The following is a 20,443-nucleotide window of genomic DNA, read 5'->3' on the forward strand; positions in this document are numbered from 1 at the left end:
AATGAAATGGAGATAAGTAATTTACATATTAAAGAGTATACAGTAATGGTCATAAAAAGGCTCATGAAACTTGGGAGAAGAATGGATGAACACAGTAAGAACTTCAGCAAAGATACAGAAAGTACCAAATAGAAGTCACAGAGCTGAAGAGTATAATAACTAACCTGAAAAATACACTGGAGAGGTTCAACAGCAGACTAGATGAAGCAACAGAAAGAATCAGTGACCCAGAACACAAGGCAGTGGAACTCACCCAACAGAGTAACAAAAAGAAAAAAAGAATTTTACAAAGTGAAGATATCTTAAGAGACCTATGGGACAAAATCAAGTGAAATAACATTTGTGTTATAGGAGTTCCAGAAGGAGAAGTGAGGAAAAGGGGCAGAAAACTGTGAAGAAATAATGACTGAAAACATCCCTAACCTAGGTAGGAAAACTGACATCCAGATCCAGGAATCCAAGAAAATTCTAAAAATAGATGAACCTAAAATGATCCATACCAAGACACATTACAATTAAAATGTCAGAAGTTAAATATAAGAAGAGAAACTTAAAAGCAACAAGAGAAAAAGAATGTTACATATAAGGGAATCACCATAAGACTATCACAAGATTTTTCAGTAGAAACTCTGCAGGCCAGAAGGGAGTGACATGATATATTCAAAATACTGAAAGGGAATAAACTCCAACCAGGAACACTCTACATGTCGAGGTTATAGTGCAGAATTGAAGAAGAGATAAAGAGTTTTCCAGACAAGCAAAAGCTAAAGGAGTTCATCACCACTAAACTGCCCTTATACGAAATGCTAAAGGGACTTCTTTAAGCTGAAAATAGAGGGCATTAATTATTAATAAGAAAACATATGAAAGTGTAAATCTCACTAGCAAAGGTAAACATATCATAAAGGTAGTAGATTAAGCGTTTACAAAGCTAGTATGGAGGTTAAAAACAAAAGGATTAAAAATAACTAAAATAATCAGTTAAGGGATACACAAAATAAAAAGATGTAAAATGTAACATCAAAAACATAAAACGTGGAGGGGGTTGGTAAAAGTGTAGAGTTTTAGAATTCGTTCAAACTTAAGTTGCTACCAACTTAAAAGGGACTGTTATATATATAAGCAGTTATATGTGAACCTCATCGTAACCACAAAGCAGAAAACTAAAATAGATACACAATAGATATTAAGAAAAATATCTAAGCATAACACTAAAGAAAGTCATCAAACCACAAAGGAAAATAGCAAGAGAAGAAGAAAGGAATAGAGAGGAAATACAAAACAGCCAGAACACAATTAACAAAATGGCAATAAGTACATACCTATCAATAATCACTTTAAATGCAAATGGACTAAATTCTCTATTCAAAAGACATAGAGTGGCTGAATGGATTATTTTTAAAAAGACCCATCTATATGCTGCCCACAAGAGACTCATTTCAGATATAAGAACACAGACTGAAAATGAAGAAATAGACAAAGATTTTCCATGCAAATGGAAACCAAAAGAAAGCTGCAGTAGCTATACTTAGATAAAATAGATCTTAAAACAAAGTCTGTAATAAATGACAAAGAAGGGCATTATATAATGATAAAAGGTTCAATTCAACAAGAGGATATAACAATTGTAAATATGTATTCACCCAACATAGGAGTACCTAAATATATAAAGCAAATATTAAGAGCCCTAAAGGGAGAAATTGACAGGAATACAGTAATAGCAGAGGACTTTAATATCCTACTTAAATCAATGAATTGATCATGCAAATAAAAAATCAATAAGGGGGCTTCCCTGGTGGCGCAGTGTTTAAGAGTCCGCCTGCCGATGCAGGGGACACGGGTTCGTGCCCCGGTCCGGGAAGATCCCACATGCCACAGAGCGGTTGGGTCCATGAGCCATGGACGCTGATCCTGCGCATCCGGAGCCTGTGCTCCACAACGGGAGAGGCCACAACAGTGAGAGGCCCGTGTACCGCACAAAACAAAACAAAAAAAAATCAATAAGGAAATATCAGCCTTAAACAATACATTAGACCAGACAGGCCTGGTTATACACAGAAACAGATATATGCAGAACATTCCATCCAAAAGCAGCAGAATACAAATTCTTCTCAAATGCACATGGAACATTCTCCAGGGTAGATCATTCTCCAGGCCACAAGACAAGTCTCAATAAGTTCAAGAAGATTAAAAACACATCAAGCATCTTTTCTGACCACAATGATATAAAACTAGAAATCAATTACAAGAAGAAAACTGGAAAAAAATCACAAATATGTGGAGATTAAACAACAGGCTACCATAAAAACAATGGGTCAATGAAGAAATTGAGAATTTTTAAAAAAATACTTGAGACAAATGGAAATGCAAATACAACTTACCAAATGCTATGGGATGCAGCAAAAGCAGTTCAAAGAAGAAAGTTCATAGCAATACAGGCCTACCTCAAGAAACAAAAAAAAAAAATCTCAAATAAACAATCTAATTTTCCACCTAAAGGAACTAGAAATAAAAGAATAAACAAAGCACAAATTTAGTAGAAGGAAGGAAAAACAAAGCTCAGAGCAGAAATAAATGAGATCGAGACTAAAAAGACAACAGAAATGATCTTTGAAAAGGTAAACAAAATTGGCAAAACTCCAGCTAAACTCACCAAGAAAAAAGAGAGAGGGCTCAAATAAATAAAATCAGAAAAGAAAGAGGAGAAATTACAACTGATATCACAGAAATACAAAGGGTCACAAGAGACTACTATGAACAATTATACACCAACAAACTGGACAAAAGAAAAAAAGGAATAAATTCCTAGAATATTCCAAAACTGAATAAGGAAGAAATAGTAAATCTGAATAGACCAATTTCTAGTAAGGAGGTTGAATCAGTAATTAAAAACCTCCCAAAAAACAAAAGTCCAGGACTAGATGCCTTCACTGGTGAATTCTACCAAGCACTTAAAGATTTAATACCTATCCTTCTCAAACTCTTACAAGAAATTGAAGAGGAGGGAACACTTCCAAACTCATTTTATGAAGCTATCATTACCCTGACATAAAAACCAGACAAAAACACCACAAAAAAAGGGGGAAAAAAAGAAAATTAAAGGCCAATATCCCTGATGAACATAGATGCAGAAATCCTCAACAAAATATTAGCAAACCAAATTCAACAATACACTAAATGGATCATACACCATGATCAAGTGGGATTTATTTCAGGATGCAAGGATGGCTCAATATTAGCAAATCAAAGTGATACACCGTATTAACAAAATGAAGGATAAAAATTATATGACCATCTCAATAGATGCAGAAAAAAGCATTCAGCAATATTCAACATCCATTTATGATAAAAACTCTCAATAAAGTAGGTATAAAGGGAATATAAATATAAAAATAGAATTATGACACAATACAATTCCCCTTCCAGGTATTTATCCAAAGAACACAAAAACACTAATTGGAAAAGACATAAGCACCCCTATAGTCACTGCATCATTACTTAAAGTAGAAAAGGTGTATTCACTCATTGCAGCTTTATTTACAATAGCCAAGATATGGAAACAACCTAAGAATCCTTCAAAGGATGAATGGATAAAGAAGATGTGGGCTACACACACACACACACACACACACACACACACACACACATACACACACACACATACACACACACACTGGAATACTACTCTGCCATAAAAAAAGAATGAAATCTTGTCATTGCAATAATGTGAATGGAACTTGAGGGCATTATACTAAGTGAAATAAGTCAAACAGAGAAAGACAAATACTGTATGATCTCACTTTTATGTGGAATATAAAATATAAAGCAAATGAACAAACAAAACAAAACAAACCCTACCCTGAAGATATGGAAAACAGTAGAGACTACCAGGTGGGAGGGTTGTTGGAGGTGGGAAAACTGGGTGAAGGAAGTTGGGAGGTACAGACTTCCAGTTGTGAAATGAATAAGTCATGGAGATGTGGCATGTACCATGGTGACTACAGTCAATGGTATTGTACTGCATATTCAAAGGTTCCTGAGAGAGTAGATCTTGAAAATTCTCATCATAAAAAAACTTTTTGTAACTTTATATGGTGACTGATAGTGACTAGATTTTTTATGGTGATCATTTCCCTGAAATGATCTAATGAAATGAAACTAATAGAATGTTGTAAGTAAATTAAACCTCAATTAAAAGAAAAAAGGGGAGTTTCCCTGGTGGCGCAGTGGTTAAGAATCCGCCTGCCAATGCAGGGGACACGGGTTCGAGCCCTGGCCTGGGAAGATCCCACATGCCGCAGAGCAACTAAGCCCATGCGCCACAACTACTGAGCCTGAGCTCTAGAGCCTGCGAGCCACAACTACTGAGCCCACGTGCCACAACTACTGAAGCCTGTGCGCCTAGAGCCCGTGCTCCGCAACAAAAGAAGCCACGGCAATGAGAAGCCTGTGCACTGCAACGAAGAGTAGCCCCCACTCACCGCCAACTAGAGAAAGCCCGTGCACAGCAACGAAGACCCAACACAGCCAAAAACAAATAAATAAATAAATTTATTTTTTAAAAAAAGAAAAAAGGGGAGTTCCCTGGTGGTTCAGTGGTTAGGACTCAGTGCTTTCACTGCCGAGGGCCCGGGTTCAATCCCTGGTCAGGGAACTAAGATCCCACAAGCCGCACGGCGTGGCCAAAAAAAAAAAAAGAATGGGCCTTGGAGTCAGATAGATCAGAACACAGTGCTTATTCTACCACTTACTAGCTTCTTTGTGGTCTTGAAAGAAATCCCTTAATTTTTTTCCGTACCTCAGTTTCTTCATTTGTAAAATAGAAATACTGATTCTTTCTCAGTAACATGCTGAGGACTAAATGAAACAGTATTCAAGAATCCCTTAGCATATGCCCTCACATGTAGTGGGTGTTTGATAAAAACTGGTTTTTATTGTAAAGGAGAGTTCTGGTGAGTTAAATGTGCGTGTGTGCTCGGTAACCGATATGACAGTTTTCGAGGTAGGTACAGTGGCAGAACTCTCTTCCTCTGAAAATAAGAAAAGGAAGCCTTGATGTAACCTAAGGAAGCAAAATATCTGAACCTAGAGCAAGGAGAGAACTGGTGGCTGGGAGGAAAGGAGCATCAGAGGTGTCTTAGCTAGAGTTCTTCTGAAAGCAGACCTTGAAACAAGGAATGGATGCATATTAGTTATCCCTAGAAATGATGAGGAAATGGAGAGGATGAAGCAGGCTTGAGGGAAAAGCCAAATAATGTGCCATGAGGGAATATAAGATCCTGCTATTGAAGATGGGACCTCTGAGAAGCATGCTGAGTGCCTCTCAGAACTGCCTGTCTAAAAGACAGGAAGCTGGAACTTTTTTCCACAGACTTCTGCCTCCCATCGGCTGTGAGCTGCCCTTGAGGGTGTTAACTCCCCCACGTTTCCATGCTAAGCTTGAGGAAACATCCAGCATGCTTCTGCAGTTCTGGAGAAGGCTCTGAGGCAGAAACTGGGAAGACTCAAAAAATGTTCTGGAGGCCTGGGCTTGTGAGGAGCTGTCCACTGAAGCTATAATTGAAATTAGAAGGGGCCTTAGGAGGATAAGAAACAGGGCTCCAAACTTTTCTGCTACAAATAGTCTTTCTGACAGACCATAAAAAGCATCAAGACAGTGAGAAATTGTTATGGACTGAATGTTTGTGTCCCCCCAAAATTCGTATGTTGAAATACTAATCCCCGATGTGAGGATATTAGGAGGCAGAACTTTTGGGAGGTGATTGTATCCTGAGGGTTGCATCCTCACGAATGGGATTATTAGTACCTTTATTAGGGACTGAAGAGACCAGAATTCTCCACCTTCTAAAATGCAAGGACACAGGAAGAAGATGGCCCCTTGCCAGCCTGCAAGCGGGTTGTCACCAAAACCTGGCAATGCTGGCGCTCTGATCTCAGACCCCCAGCCTCCAGAACTGTGAGAAATAAATGTCTGTTGTTTATAAACCACACAGTCTATGGAAGTTTGTCACAGAAGCCTGAACTACGACAGAAATGATACTAGCAAAAATAAATGCTGGCCCCAAAGATAAATCAGATATCTCATTTTCTGGAAGTTTTATCTTCGTTTTTTTAATTTATTATTAATTTTTATTGGAATATAGTTGCTTTACAATGTTGTGTTAGTTTCTTGCTGTACAGCAAAGTGAAGCAGTTATACATATACATATATCCATGCTGTTTTAGATTTCCTTCCCATTTAGGTCACCACAGAGCACTGAGTAAAGTTCCCACCTGGCTATTTTCATGGCAACTACGTCACGGTGAACAAAGTTAAATGAAATAAAAGTGCATTGAGGGCTTCCCTGGTGGCACAGTGGTTGAGAGTCCGCCTGCCGATGCAGGGGACACGGGTTCGTGCCCCGGTCCGGGAAGATCCCACATGCCGCGGAGCGGCTGGGCCCGTGAGCCATGGCCGCTGAGCCTGCGCGTCCGGAGCCTGTGCTCCGCAACGGGAGAGGCCACAACAGTGAGAGGCCCGCGTACCGCAAAAAAAAAAAAAAAGTGCATTGAATCTTTCCCTTCCCAGAAGATGCTACCAGGATCAGAATTACAAGAGTTTCAAACTTGGTCATATATACATATTTACATACATATGTGTCACCCAGAAATAAAAACAGAGGATAATAAAATAAAGCCTAACCTTTCTTTTTTTTCTTTGTCCTTGGTCGTTTCACTTGCTCACAGGCGGCTGTGTGCAGAGGCCTTGCGCCCGGCGCTTCAGACCAGAGTTCCTAGACCAAAACGGCCGCACTGGACGCCTCAGCTCAAGATTGTGTGCAGACGCGGAGCCCAACACTCAATTCAAGATGGCGGCAGAGGGCCGTGTGAAGAGACGCTGCGCCCGGCACTGCCATCTGGAGCGTGAGCGGCACAGCTGCGCGCCCCGGGAGAACTCAACGCCCTCCCCTCCCGCGGACGAGAAGCCTGTAAAGCAGCCCCACCCACGACCTGATAGGGAAAGCCTGAGGCTCTAGAGCGGGAGCTCGCGCCTCTCCATTCTCTGATCCAAGAATAAAGCTTTCCTTTGCTTCTGAACCAAACTTAGTCTCATTCTATTGGCTTGTTTGACACCAGGCAGAAGGATCTAGATGGGCACCAACTTGGGAAGGTCAGTAACATAAGTACGTGTATATGCAGTCACAATCCTACCACAAAAGAAAAGATGTGGCTTCGCAAATATATGTCCCCACTGCATCATTCAGTTCTCTGTAGAGCTGATCACTGTAGGTAAGCCAGACGCCTCAGCCACCTTCTCTGAAGTCTCCATGGTATTAGTCAGACAGAAATGACTATATGCTCGAAATGACAAGTCACAGCTTGCCCTAGGAAAATGACAGGGAATATTAAACTCAGCATTGATGAGTTTAAAAGTCCTGTGGTTTCTATTTAAAGGGGCAAGTTTGTTGCCCTATTCTGATAGTGAAAGGTAAAATGATTTATAAATGACATTTTATATTTTATAAATAATTAAATTGTCTATTCAATGCATGGTTGCAATGTCTGTCTAATCAGAGTGCCATCTTGGGTTGCCAAATAAAATGCAGAGAGTGGTGGGACCTATTTATGCTGAAAAATGATTCACTGTTCATCAGAAATTCAAATTTAACTAGGAATTCTTTAATTTTATTTGCTAAACCTGGTAACTCTATTGCCACCTTCAAACAAGTACAAAGAAAGAGCTGCACCTTTAAACAAGACAGTAAATGTTCTGGAATGTTATGCTAAAGGTTCTAGGACTTTTCAGTGGCAGCATTTTCTTTTCCGCTTTTTTTTTTAACATCTTTATTGGAGTATAATTGCTTTACAATGGTGTGTTAGTTTCTGCTTTATAACAAACTGAATCAGCTATACATATACACATATCCCCATATTTCCTCCCTCTTGCATCTCCCTCCCACCCTCCCTATCCCACCCCTCTAGGCGGTCACAAAGTACTGAGCTGATCTCCCTGTGCTATGCGGCTGCTTCCCACTAGCTATCTATTTTACATTTGGTAGTATATATAAATCCATGACACTCTCTGGCTTCGTCCCAGTTTACCCTTCCCCCTCCCAGTGTCCTCAAGTACATTCTCTACATCAGTGGCAGCATTTTGATAAATTGACATGTGTATTAACTCAAACAATTTACATATTGTTTCCTTGGGTACATTTCCAAAAACTTTTCAAAGCATTTCAATAATTTATTTTGTCAGAACATGGCAATTTGTATATTGAAAAAAACACCATGTTGGTGTTAGGAAAACTCATTTCAAATAGTTCCAAATGAGCTCTCAAAGACTCCTATTTACTTGTTAACAGTCAAATATGCATACTCTAAAATGTTTTCTTTGGATTCACCTAAATATTCTCTCATAAATAAAATTTAAATCAACTTGTAATTCAGCAGTTCTGCGGAATTCTTTGATGAAGAGAAACACCCAAGAACCACATGCAGAGTCACTTCATTTTAGTTGCAAGATTCTTGTTCCAGCTCACCTTCCAAAACAATTTCAGTCAAGTAGAAATGTTCTGACAATCCCCGCTTAGAATGGCAAATAATCCCTGCCTTTTCATTCATTCACTCATTACCTCTCTAAAAAGAAAATGTGCAGTTACCAGAATTTTATACAATTAGTGCTCCAAGAGTGTTTTAAATGCAAACCTATAAGAGGAAAGTTAAAAACAAATCAAAGTTAATTGTGACTGGCTGGAACAAAATACTTACATCAATATAAGGATGGCTCATCTGCTCATCATTTACCCATTACCTGGGAGATGAACACCTCCTGCTGTGCCTGATTTTTGATACAAATTTACCATTGCCTGCCTTCTCCAGACACATGCTAAGGAAACCCAGCCCTTCTCTGACTCCCTCTCTCATTATCCTTTTTGTACTTAATAACCTATGCACTTATTCACTTTTTTTTTTTTTTCTTGCTGTGTGTTCTTCTTTGCAAGGGGAGCCATGCACACAGGAAAACTAGAGAGTTGAAAAACTTTACAAAAAAGCTCAGGGTCTTCCTTGCAAAGCAGACAGGAGACCCCACATCTGCCTCTGAATTACTGACTTCTTTCAACCTGTCTCCACATTGACTATTGTGATTTTCATAAACTCCAAAAAGTATAATGTGACTCCTTTTGTAAGGCATCTTTTGGGGGGAAAAAAAAAGTGTTGTTGTTAAGGTATTGGACTAAATGAAGAGAAATAAAGCCCTCTTATTTGAAAGTAGTGAACGTCTTTAATGGAAGGGCAGCCTTAAAACTCAACATACAGTGTCCAGAACAGCAGTTGGCTGCTGGAAACTCTGGCTTTTGAAGGACATGCACGTTCCTAGCTCTCATCAATAAAGGCTAATGTTTTAGAATAAAGACAAACTCATTCCTAACCCTCTGCTGCCTTTCTGCAAATGCCCTTCACCATAGCCGAGTATCCAAAAAATGGAATATAAAATGTATCTGCCATCGAAAGTTAATACGTATCTGAATTAAATACACACACCAAATTTAAATGTCTGGATAGGATGCTTATGTTGATAGATTAACTTTTTTCTTCAGACAATTATCCAAATGAAAATCTTGCAACTATGTTATTATTTTTTATTATTAATGATTTCCAGTGGGTGAGGGGAGACAAAAATGGTTCTGAACTAATTTTTAAAATTCTATTTGACAGTTAAATGGATCAGCATATATTTACCGTCAATTTTTTTTTTTTAGCTTTCTAGCTATTTTTGTTTACTTGTTTATATGGATTACCTAATAGAAAAGTATAGAAATGACCACATGTGGATAGCAAATCATGGACTGAAACTACATTATTTTTTAGCCAAATACACCCAAATAGGCTAAATATGCAAAGGTTAGAAATACAGTTCCTACTTTAAAATTGGAGTATAAATAAAAAATGGAAAAACCTAGGAGCACCCTGATACAGTAGGGGGAAAATAGCGCAAAGGATGACTAGAAAATTGTGATGGTGTACAAAAGGGAAAAGAATAAGATTCCACTGATAGCCAGCTCTAGCCTTTCAAATGACTGTTGGCGCGTGTTCCACCTACCACTTCCTCAATGCATCCTTTTATTATTTTTTTAGGAAAGAACATTCATGACCAATAACAATGTTATAATGATAGTAAGTGTAGGACTTAAGATATGTTTTTTAAAAAGCACCTTTAACCAACATTAAAAAGTCACCAAGGGGGGGGGAGGTAGTTACCTAACTCTACGTTTTATTTAGTGACGGTTCCACTTTTTCACTCACTGCCTGCAAATCAGCATTTTTAGTGGACAAAGGGCTCAGCAGCGGCCTTATGATTGCTTCTTTTCAAATGGTAATGGCTATCCTAACTCCTCTGCCAGGTTTTTCTTACCAGAGCACAAATTGCAGTTTACAAGGCTCTGAAGGGAAAAAAATCTTAGCTGAATATCTTTTTTTTTTTTATTCGACAAACTGACATGTAAATTACCCTTTAAGTGCTCCACTCTAGGGCTCTGATCATCTCCTAATTGTCACAGTCAATTGTAGCCAACAGTCTCTTCAATCCCAAGCGCTTTGACAACAAGCACAAGGATCAAAGCAGAATCAGCTCCCTTCAATATCCTTCTGTTTAGGATGCTACAAAATGCCTGAAAAAGAAAGGTGTAAGGGCATTGCTGTAGAGGAAACTGAGAGTAGCAAGTATTAACAATAGTCATTTTCTCCATCTCTAAAATTATGCTGTAAAAGATGCCGTGATCCTTAATCACGTGTGTAGAACAAATATGTAAACCTCCCGGGCAATTAATATGCTGCTCTTAAGATTATACTAATATTCGAGCTTTACAAACAACACCGTCTCTGTGGCTTAGAAAAGCTATGACACAGATATGGGAGAGCAATCATTTCACAGCAGCTGCAGCACAAAAAACTATTATCAAACATATTCTATATTTGAGCATAAATTCCAAAGCATAGTTCTTATTACTCAGTTTGGTGTCAGGATTCACAGCACCCCCAAACTAAATAAATAGCCCATTGAAAATTCTAGAGTTTCTTTTACTTAACCTAGAAATATCCAATTGAAAATGTGCCCCCAAATAAATAAAAAATGTGACATAAAAACTAATTTCAGAAGAATACTGTTTCCCTTAGTAGGGGTAAATCTGTCTTATTGCTTTACTGGGAACAAACTAATTAAAAGTCATTACATGATCTACAAACATGAGTTCTAAATAAGATGTACTTACCAGGATCATCACTTAACAAAATACAATTCTTTCTAACTAGTTATCACACATCACTAACTTTCTTAAAAGATTATTAATGCTTTTCTCAAAAGATAAAAAAAATTCATCCTATCAACTATAACAATATAAATAATTTCATGGAAAGAGAAACTCTAATAATAAAATAATAAATCTGTATAAAATAACCACTTTAAAAATAACCTGAAGGTTGTCAGGAAAAAACGACAAATGGAAAGAAATCAAAGGTGCATGTGTAGAGGGAGTCCTCTACAGCTTGTCTCGTTGTACCCAGGCATTACACACATACAGCATGTAAGGTCACACAGTGATTGACAGTCTTCCTATGCTCAAGAAAAGAAATGAAGAAAAGACTCAGCAAGTACCCCAGGTTTTCACTCAGCCGCTTTACTCAAATCCCCCTGTAGGGGTTTCCCATCCTCCCCTCAATTTCACCTTGAATTCTCAGGTTTGATTGAAGAGCTTCACAGAAGGGTCTATTACAGATTGAGGAATGATCCATTTCACATCTGAAGCTCCAAAGAGCTACTTGTGAGGAGTCTTTGAGTGCATTTATCTCACATGTGAAGCTTTCTGCAAAATCAATATGGGTATTTTTCAGTTTGACAAGTCAACATGAAATATCACATAATAATAGAAAAACAGAGTTGTACATTTAAACACACCCAATACAGTTATCTATGAGAAAGCTTATAGTTATTACTCATGTATATCCTTGAGTATGCCTAATCTAAATTCATCCTGATAGCTGGGCTAAAGTGCACAGGAAGAGAAACTGGTCACCATATTTCTGGCTCCTCTGTCTTAATTAATCCAGGTTTTGCAGTGAGGGAAAAGAATGAGCAGGAATCATGACCTTTGTGTCCAATCTGAGAATGATATGAGAAGAGCAAAGAAAATAACCAGACGTAAAAAAGAGGAAGGAAGCAGAACAAAGGAGAACTTTGTAAAGGACTTCAAACTTAACTAATTGGCAATAACTAGGCAAAATGGTCACCCAAAGTACAGCAACCAAGTTTCAAATCCCCACCACCACTGTAGCAACACTAGCAGGATAACTGACATATTTGTGTTTGGGTCTGGCAATCTTTGGGTGAATCCAAGATCTTTTACCACCTGCATAAACTTGAGGAACATGATTTAACTTCTCTAAATCTCTGGGGTTTTTTTAATCTCAGAATGGGATTAGTCAGAAGATTTACCTTATAAGGTTTTGTAAAGGTTAAACAAGATGATACATACAGCAACCTGGCACATGGAAAACATTCAACTGTTGGTAAATACTGATGAAATTATTATTGTTTCCTTAAACCTATCCACAAGGCCCCTAGGGTTCTAATCTGGTGTCATTTCTACATATCCCTGGACACTTTCCATATTGGTTAATGTCCCCAAGTTGTAGATGACAGTCTGGTCAGAGTGCACTCACCATATTAACTCTGGTGTAGGTCCTAGCAGAGGAGTGCAGCCACCCATATTCCTTTGTCTTAAAAATGGTCTTCCTCCAACCAGAAAGGGTGTCCCTATCAACGAAGAGAGAGGGAATCAGATGGGGCTTCAAGAAAGGAAAAGAACCCAGGATTAGAGACCAAATCAGCTCATCAGTACAAGCAATGAATGAGGTAAGAGATGTAGCATATGGGTTTTTTTCATATGCCAACGTTATAATTAATACTGGAGTTATCTCTATATACTCCACCACTGGAAAGATCTTAAAAAACTCTCAGAAGCATATTGCCACCCAGATTCAGTTAAATAGCTCACCCAAACTGCATATTCCTCTCATTCTATTTTCCTGTAGCCCATCACTACCTAAGTAGTACTAATACCATCTGTACTTGATTATCTGTGCTTGGATCAACTAATTTGTAGATTGTTTGAAACACACTTTTAATTTTAGGTTAGCTCTCCCTACCACTCAGGATTAGCCAAGAGTAGCCAAAATATGTGAGTTGAGAGATGTAAAAATTCACGTTAACATCAAAATAAGAAAAACATCATTAAAACATTCAAAGTTTAAAAACTTACCCTATATTTCAAAGTCAAATAACTAAATATAAATGACTTTGTATTTAATTAATTCAAAGAACTTATATGCAATACTGTTCATTTTTTAGGTATCCTACTGTTCTCCATTATTAAAATTAAGCTATCGCTTTTATTCCAAAACCAAATTAAAATATTTTATTAAATGCTGATATAGAATTACAAGAACAAGTTGAGATAATTTCCTACTTTAAAGGATCATTTCCTTAAAATTTTTAATTTATTTGTTTTGGACTCAAAATACATTTTTCGCAAGGGAACAAGTTTATAAATGATAATTAAATTCCCAGATTGACTCATAAAAACTTGTTTAATGTAAAACGTACCTGAAACACTCTAGAACCAAGTCTTAAGTGACTCTAGGTCATGAGGTCTATGAATTTAACCTTGTGGAGGCTAAAGGAGTATCATCAAACACAGTTTCCAAACTTTGGAACATTATCAGGCAAGAGACCTGATAGAAGATGGAACATCCATGAATCTAAGTGATCACTATTCTCATGATCACCGTCACATCAACACCATCATCATCATTATTATCTTGCCATATTTCACCCATCATGTTAGTACATGGTAGCTATGAAGGTAGTGATGGTAGATAGCCAATGAGATGACTTGATCTCATCAGCTTGACTTTTTAAGTAAGTGGAGGAGATCTGTACCAGGGTGTCAGAACCTCACTCGTTCTTTCTTTCACTTAAACCTCTTCCATGATGTTCATTTCCCAGCCAGGACCCTGAGCATTATTTAAACACTTTCAATTAAGTAAATGAAGGCTCTGAGATAGCAGTACCCACTAAGAACACTCATGCTTGCCTCTTGTCCATACTTTCAAGTAAGCACACAGTACCCTACAGTTTGCAATTCACCTAAATGACCTAATCACAAAACATATACATACCCCACTTCAAAACTGAACTGATCGGGGTTGGGGAGGAGGAGATGGGGAGTAATTATTTAACGGGTCTAGAGTTTTGGTTTTGCAAGATGAAAAAGTTCTGGAACTCTGTTGCACAACAGTGTGAATGTGCTTAACACTACAGAACTGTACACTCAAAATGGTTAAGATGGCAAATTTTACCTTCTGTTTTGTAACCACAACTCAAAAGTTTTTAAATAAAAAAATAATGCAGAGAAATTACTTATAAAAACTAGTGCATTAATTCAATAATCAATAAATAAATATGGAACATATTTTAAAAACTGAATTAAGGGTATCATGATTTTTAAGTGCCAGGCAGCCAGAATCCTAGTTTTCAGTTCTAATTTCTTTTCTATGAAAACACTGCCTGCAAAATTATCTATAAACTTTCAAATCCAAATGGACCAGCATGTGACTTGACATAGGAGAGATTGCACATAAAAATGAGGGTCAAAATTAAATAAATCAATGAAACTTGGATTATAGAATTTCACTTCTCTTCTGAAAGATTCAAACAGTGATACACAAGAAAACCACCACTCCCAGGTGCTCTGTTCTGAGGCTGTAACTACCACACATTGTTACCACTTAGAATCTCAAAATTTCTCTGAATTTTCAGTGGACCAAGCAAAAGTTAAAGCTCACGGAAACAAAAATACTTGAACCCAAACCAGACTAGTTTTCAGTGGTTTCTCTGTTTTTGTAACAGTAGTACCACAGTCTCTTACCACTCACTTTCTTCTGGGTTAGTTTTTTTACCATTTTTAAAGTTATGTTACAAAATAAAGAGTTTTCAGGATTCAGGGTCATAACGCTTCCTTAAAACAAGCTGAGCTAATTTACATTTACCCCACACAAAGGTAGGAGATGAAAGCTTCAAAAGAAGTAGAAAAAACGGGATTATAGAGTAGTGGGGGAAGTTCATGGAAACTAGTGTCTTTACTTTATAATCCCAACTTATACACACAGAATGAAATCAACCAAAAGCAAAAGTAGATGGCGACCTTTTTAAAGTGAGATCCCAGAGACAAAAACTAATGGACATGGTACACTGATTCAAACATTTATTAGAATCTTTTTCTCTGCATAGGCACTCTACTCCAACAAACCATTGGATCACCTAATGGTTTGTTTTTAACATTTATTCTTGTAGTGTGTATAGTTTATTAGATTAGGGGTAGCAAAACCTTGAAGTCCAGTGTGAATTTGAGGTTTGTAATAGTACTTATAGTTTTAATAATAATAGTTACCCATGAGTAACATATCTTGGCACTTATATTATCTCTTTAGAACAACCATATGAGGTATCAATATTCTTCTGAGTTATGAGGAAACTGAGGCTTTGAGAGATTAAGTAACTTGGTCAAAACCACACACTAAAGAATTCTGTGCTCTTAACCACAAAGCTCCCCTGCACCTTGAATTGTTAAGAGTGTAGCTTCATTTCAGTGTAGATGATTCTTCTACATTATCTATTACAAACTCTATTTCTCTTCTTGATAAATGAGTTCCCTCTTGCTTTGGAGATCTCCTATTGCCCATTAGTTCCTGAATAGAAACCATATCTTGGACACAGACACTTGTTTTGATTGCCTCCATGACTGAACCAAATGTGGTCATTGGCCAACAGGGTCATTGACCAGCAACAGTAGCTCCCTTTGTTCCACTGCTACCTCTCCGTGTATTCACCAAACGACTGGGTTACACACCATTTCACTACAGAGAGCAGCAACCATAATGGCATGTATTTTGAAATCCACTTGAACTCAGGACTATAATCACTAGCAATTCATGGTATACCAGAAGACCCTACTACACTTGCAAATATCATAATCAGCACCAGTGAAGAATATAAAGACCAGCACGATGGACCGTTTCGTTTCCCTGCTTCAGATCTGGATCCCTTTTCCCCAGAGGTTTCTTTGCCCAGGTGAATATATCCATGCCATTTCTAGGGAGGACAGAATGGGGGCACACTCTCACAGGTTACTTAGGGCCAGCCTTAGATTCCAAGAATAATAGTAAAGCCAGAACCGTAAGGATTCTCTAAGCCATGCCATAAAATTACATATGATTAAAATGTGGCTCAAAGTAAAATTTATTTGCCCAAAGTCATAAGCTAATGAGTGAAAAAGCAGAGACGTTATATTCCGAGTCCAGTGCACTTTCCACTTATGAGATTGTTTTAAACAAAAGGCTTACCATGTGTCAAATAAGGTACTAGATACTTTACAAACAGTATTTCACATAATCTTCACAACCTTCAGACAAAATAAATATTATGACTCTTCTTACAAATGAAAAAGATTAAATAATTTAGCTAAATTCACATTTCTAGGAAGTAGCAGCTGTAGGGATCAGCTATTAACACCTTACTTTTAATATAATGGTCAAATTCCTTAAAAAAAAAATTCCAGAAGGGATTATGACACTAGACAGTGATGGACTGATGTTGAGATCAGAGGAGGAAAAGGTATGAAATTAAGGCCTGGGGAATTTTTTAAAAAACTGAAAGGTGTTACATGAACTCACTGGTCTTTATTTTTATTTCTTTATACCCTGTTTTTTTTTTCTTAAAAGAATTTAAGTTGGTTTATTAAAAAAGCAAACAAACAAAATACAAAGAGACAAAAATGCATTCAATACAATAAGATAAACTAAATTTAAAATAGGTGAATAAAATGAGTTTAAGGAAAAACACAGTGAAAATAAGAGAGACAAAATTCTTGCAAGGAAGTCTTACATACTTGCCGGGGGTAGGCTGTAAATTTGAACCTGAGCCTTCAGGCAGGCTACATAAAGAGGGAAACACGACCCATTACATGAATTGCAGTCTCCCTGAAACAAAGAAGAAGCCATTTGCTCAGGAGAGACGCAATTATTCCTGGTTATGAGACCATGGAGAAATTTGTCCCTGTGCCCCTCCTCGAGAAGGCTCGGTAGAGACCAAGGAACAGTAACCTCAGCAATGTGCTCCCAGCACGCAGTGCGAGGCACCGCATAGGGCTGTTTATTGCACCTTCCTTAGGGCAGCAGCATTGCACCCAGCAGAATTCAGCCAAGGCCGTTTTGCGGGGACAGCATGCTAGCTGTCTCCGGGAAAGGTCAGAAGGAAGGAGAGGTTGGTGCCGGAGCAGAGGCACGCTGAACCACGCAGATGCGGGTCAGAAGTGCCGCACAGACACAGTTCTAGGGCTAACGCCCTCTATGCCTTTGTTGTAAGGCCCAGCCCATCGCCACCTGGGAGGCATTTAGCCCCCTTCCACTTACCTCATCCAATCTGAATAGGATTCACGCTTCCTAACCTCTTCTGATGCAGAGGAACAGATCAAAACTTGGTGGCCTCTGCACCAGACCCAGGTCTCAAGATGCCCCGAGGGGAACGAGTGAAGTGGGCAGAGAGGACAAAGCCAGGCCAAGAGAGCCATTTTGATGGTGGTGTCCTCACAGGTTGTGCCATGTCATTGGTCAGATAGAGGCCCACTGTTCCTGAGCTTTGCAGAGGGCGTCAGGTGCCATTGGCAAACCTCTGTTAGGAGCCTTACTCCCATTCATTTATTCACTCATTCACTGAGTCAACAAATGCTTATTAGTCATTATTATGATCTTGTGCCCAGGAAACACAGGTGGACAAGTATTCGGGGCCCCTTCCTAATGGGGCTTGTGGGTCAGCTTCTACCTAAAGACGCTTTGAATTGGGCTAACCCAGGGAAGAGCATGGAGCTGGAGAATTAATCACTAAAACTCTACATCCTGCCTTTTTTCATCAAAGGCTGTGGGAGAATTCCTTTGGAAATCTGGAGAGAGCCCCTCCCTGGGGATTAACTAAAGACTGTGGCTTTGCAACTAGTTTCAACAGTCCATGCCTTCAGTTGCCTCATCTATCAAGAATGAAACTAATACTTGCAACAAATACTTCATAGCGTTCTGTGAAAGGAAAAAAGAGTAAGGTGCGAAAGCTAAAAGCACTGTAGAAATATGACATCCAAAACGTGTGCACATTGATAAAATGAAACTTAAAGCTGTTATTACATAAGTACACCTGAGTGTCTGTCACAGCTAGAAGCATGTGTTAAGAATACAAGATACTGAAATAAAAAACGAGTAATTTATTCTATCTAAATACTAGACAACTATATTAATTAACAAAATTTAATGGCCTGCACTGAAGGACTCACTGAATTACAAATATAGCCCTTCTAGGATGTTAAAAACATAATTAAGAGCAGTCTGGAATGGAGGCACCCGGGCACTCTTATCTGTTGATGTGCAAACAGTGTGGTTATGTAAGGAATAAAACATACTTTAAAATAGTCATTTCACATTATCAGGCAAAGCTCAGAGCGTGCTAAGAAATAACTCTACTTCAGAGAGAGCTGTACATCCACTGACAACTCCTCTAACTGAAACTGCAGTTGTCATCTCCCTTCCCCAACACACAAGCTATGCCAAAGGAGTACGGTCAACTAGCAAACAATGAGCCTTTGTCCTGGCTGTACAGATTAAACCAATTTTAAGCATTTTAACATAAAAGCACACATCACAAGATGCACTGCACAGCATTATTTACACGAGGTCAAATTCTCACCTTCTCCTCATCCAGGTTGGCTATCAAGTAGAATATACTTAAGGATTAGATCCATCGCATCTGTCTGCATGCCATAAAATATTGCATTGAAAGCAAGGGGCTCATTGGATACTTTACTTTATAAGGAAATATTGCTAAGCATCTATGTAATGTTCTCTTAGCACCCTTTAAAATATACCTAACCTCATACTTTTTCCCATTCAGTCTCCCAGATTTGAGGCTGCTTAAATGATCTGCAGACCCCACGTACCATTACTTCTAGAGAGCAATTATATCAAACGGATTAAAATATACTCACGTTCCACATTAAGTAAAATCATTTTGCTGTAAAAATTTTGAAGCAATGTTTATCATTTTATTTCAAGGAATCTTTATAATTTTGTTTCTCAAGTGATACGCCAAATTTATAATCAACTATTTTCAACCCATCATCAAGCACATAGAAGAAGGCTTGCAGAGTGGAAATGTTTAACCTAAAAACTGTTTTCAAATGTAATGATATTTTGACGATACTCTTTTCGAAGCTGACATAACGCTGCATTTTGCTTGTATTTATTAGTCTGGATTTTGTATTTCTTATAATTTGCAACCAATATAATTGTGATCAAGCCTTAAATATTTTCCTAGGCCCATGAAACTTGTAAGCTCTGGAGTGCCTTCAGTTCCTAATGAATGAGATGGCCCCACCCGTATCAGCCCCAGATACCATCTGCACCAGAAACCTAGCACAGAAGTCCCTGGAGCCTGAGCCACCAAACCCCAACCCAAGGGTTGGGCACTGTGCAATGCTGACTGGCCTTCTCTGGTTGGAATCTGGCACTGGCCGGTCCTCTGACAAGCAGTCCACATGTGGTGGAAGGGGTACCTTCTCTGAGCACTCAGAACTCCTCAGTGTCTGGTGGCTACACTTGGCTCCTTGCTTGAAGCTTTTTTTTTACATCTTTCAAATAAAATCCTCTCTTGAGGTTCAGCTGAACGTTAGAAAGAATAATATATAACTGACCACATTCCCTCTCACCCACAAAAAAAATAAAAACACTCAGTGGAAAAACCCTTCAGAAATAGCAAAATGCGTACCTCTTAACGTCTCCAGAATATTCCATCTTCAGAGGCTTCTTGAAGGCAACCACTGCAGCTAATAGCCCTGGCTCTCCACAAGTAGTGAATCGTGCTGGAGCCAGAAGTCTCCCAGCCCACTACTGCCAATATGACAGCTCCATATCCTTTATACTGTACTGCTTTAAAGGAAAAATGTCTGAGGAAAAAATGGAAACTGTGTAGGTAAATATGGCATATTGTTATCATTTTAAAATTCCAGGGAGATTCTTCAGTATTTACAATTTTGATTTCCTTGCAGATGTTCTAAAACAATGGCACTGTTAAACCTTAAAATTAATACCTTATTATGTTTTTTATAAGCATCTCCCTAATTCCTTCTTTCTCTTTATTCATTTGATATTAGTTGAGCACCTTCTCTGTGCCAGGCACCGTGCTGAGCCCTGGTGAATACAGCAGAAGGAGTCCCTGGGAATAAAGAAGGTAGCCATTGCAACCCATTGTGGTGTGTTATGTAAGTGCTTCTGCATGGCTAATTGAAACCTGTCTTACTAAAATTCAATC

The 20,443-nt window shown here is 38.3% G+C and overlaps 1 long non-coding RNA gene across 1 annotated transcript in view; it reads right to left on the bottom strand.

Moving 5' to 3' along the window:
• Nucleotides 1–20,443, bottom strand: part of LOC109548379 (uncharacterized) — a 192,253-nt gene that overhangs the window by 135,387 nt on the left and 36,423 nt on the right. The window contains exons 6-10 of the long non-coding RNA XR_002174460.3: nt 19,901–20,078; nt 12,697–12,790; nt 11,703–11,840; nt 10,490–10,649; nt 6,683–7,364 (exon numbers count right to left, since the gene is read on the bottom strand). This is a non-coding gene — a long non-coding RNA (uncharacterized lncRNA). The remainder of the gene's footprint in view (nt 1–6,682; nt 7,365–10,489; nt 10,650–11,702; nt 11,841–12,696; nt 12,791–19,900; nt 20,079–20,443) is intronic.

This window comes from Tursiops truncatus, chromosome 7 (assembly GCF_011762595.2).
Source record: "Tursiops truncatus isolate mTurTru1 chromosome 7, mTurTru1.mat.Y, whole genome shotgun sequence".
Lineage (NCBI taxonomy): Eukaryota > Metazoa > Chordata > Mammalia > Artiodactyla > Delphinidae > Tursiops > Tursiops truncatus.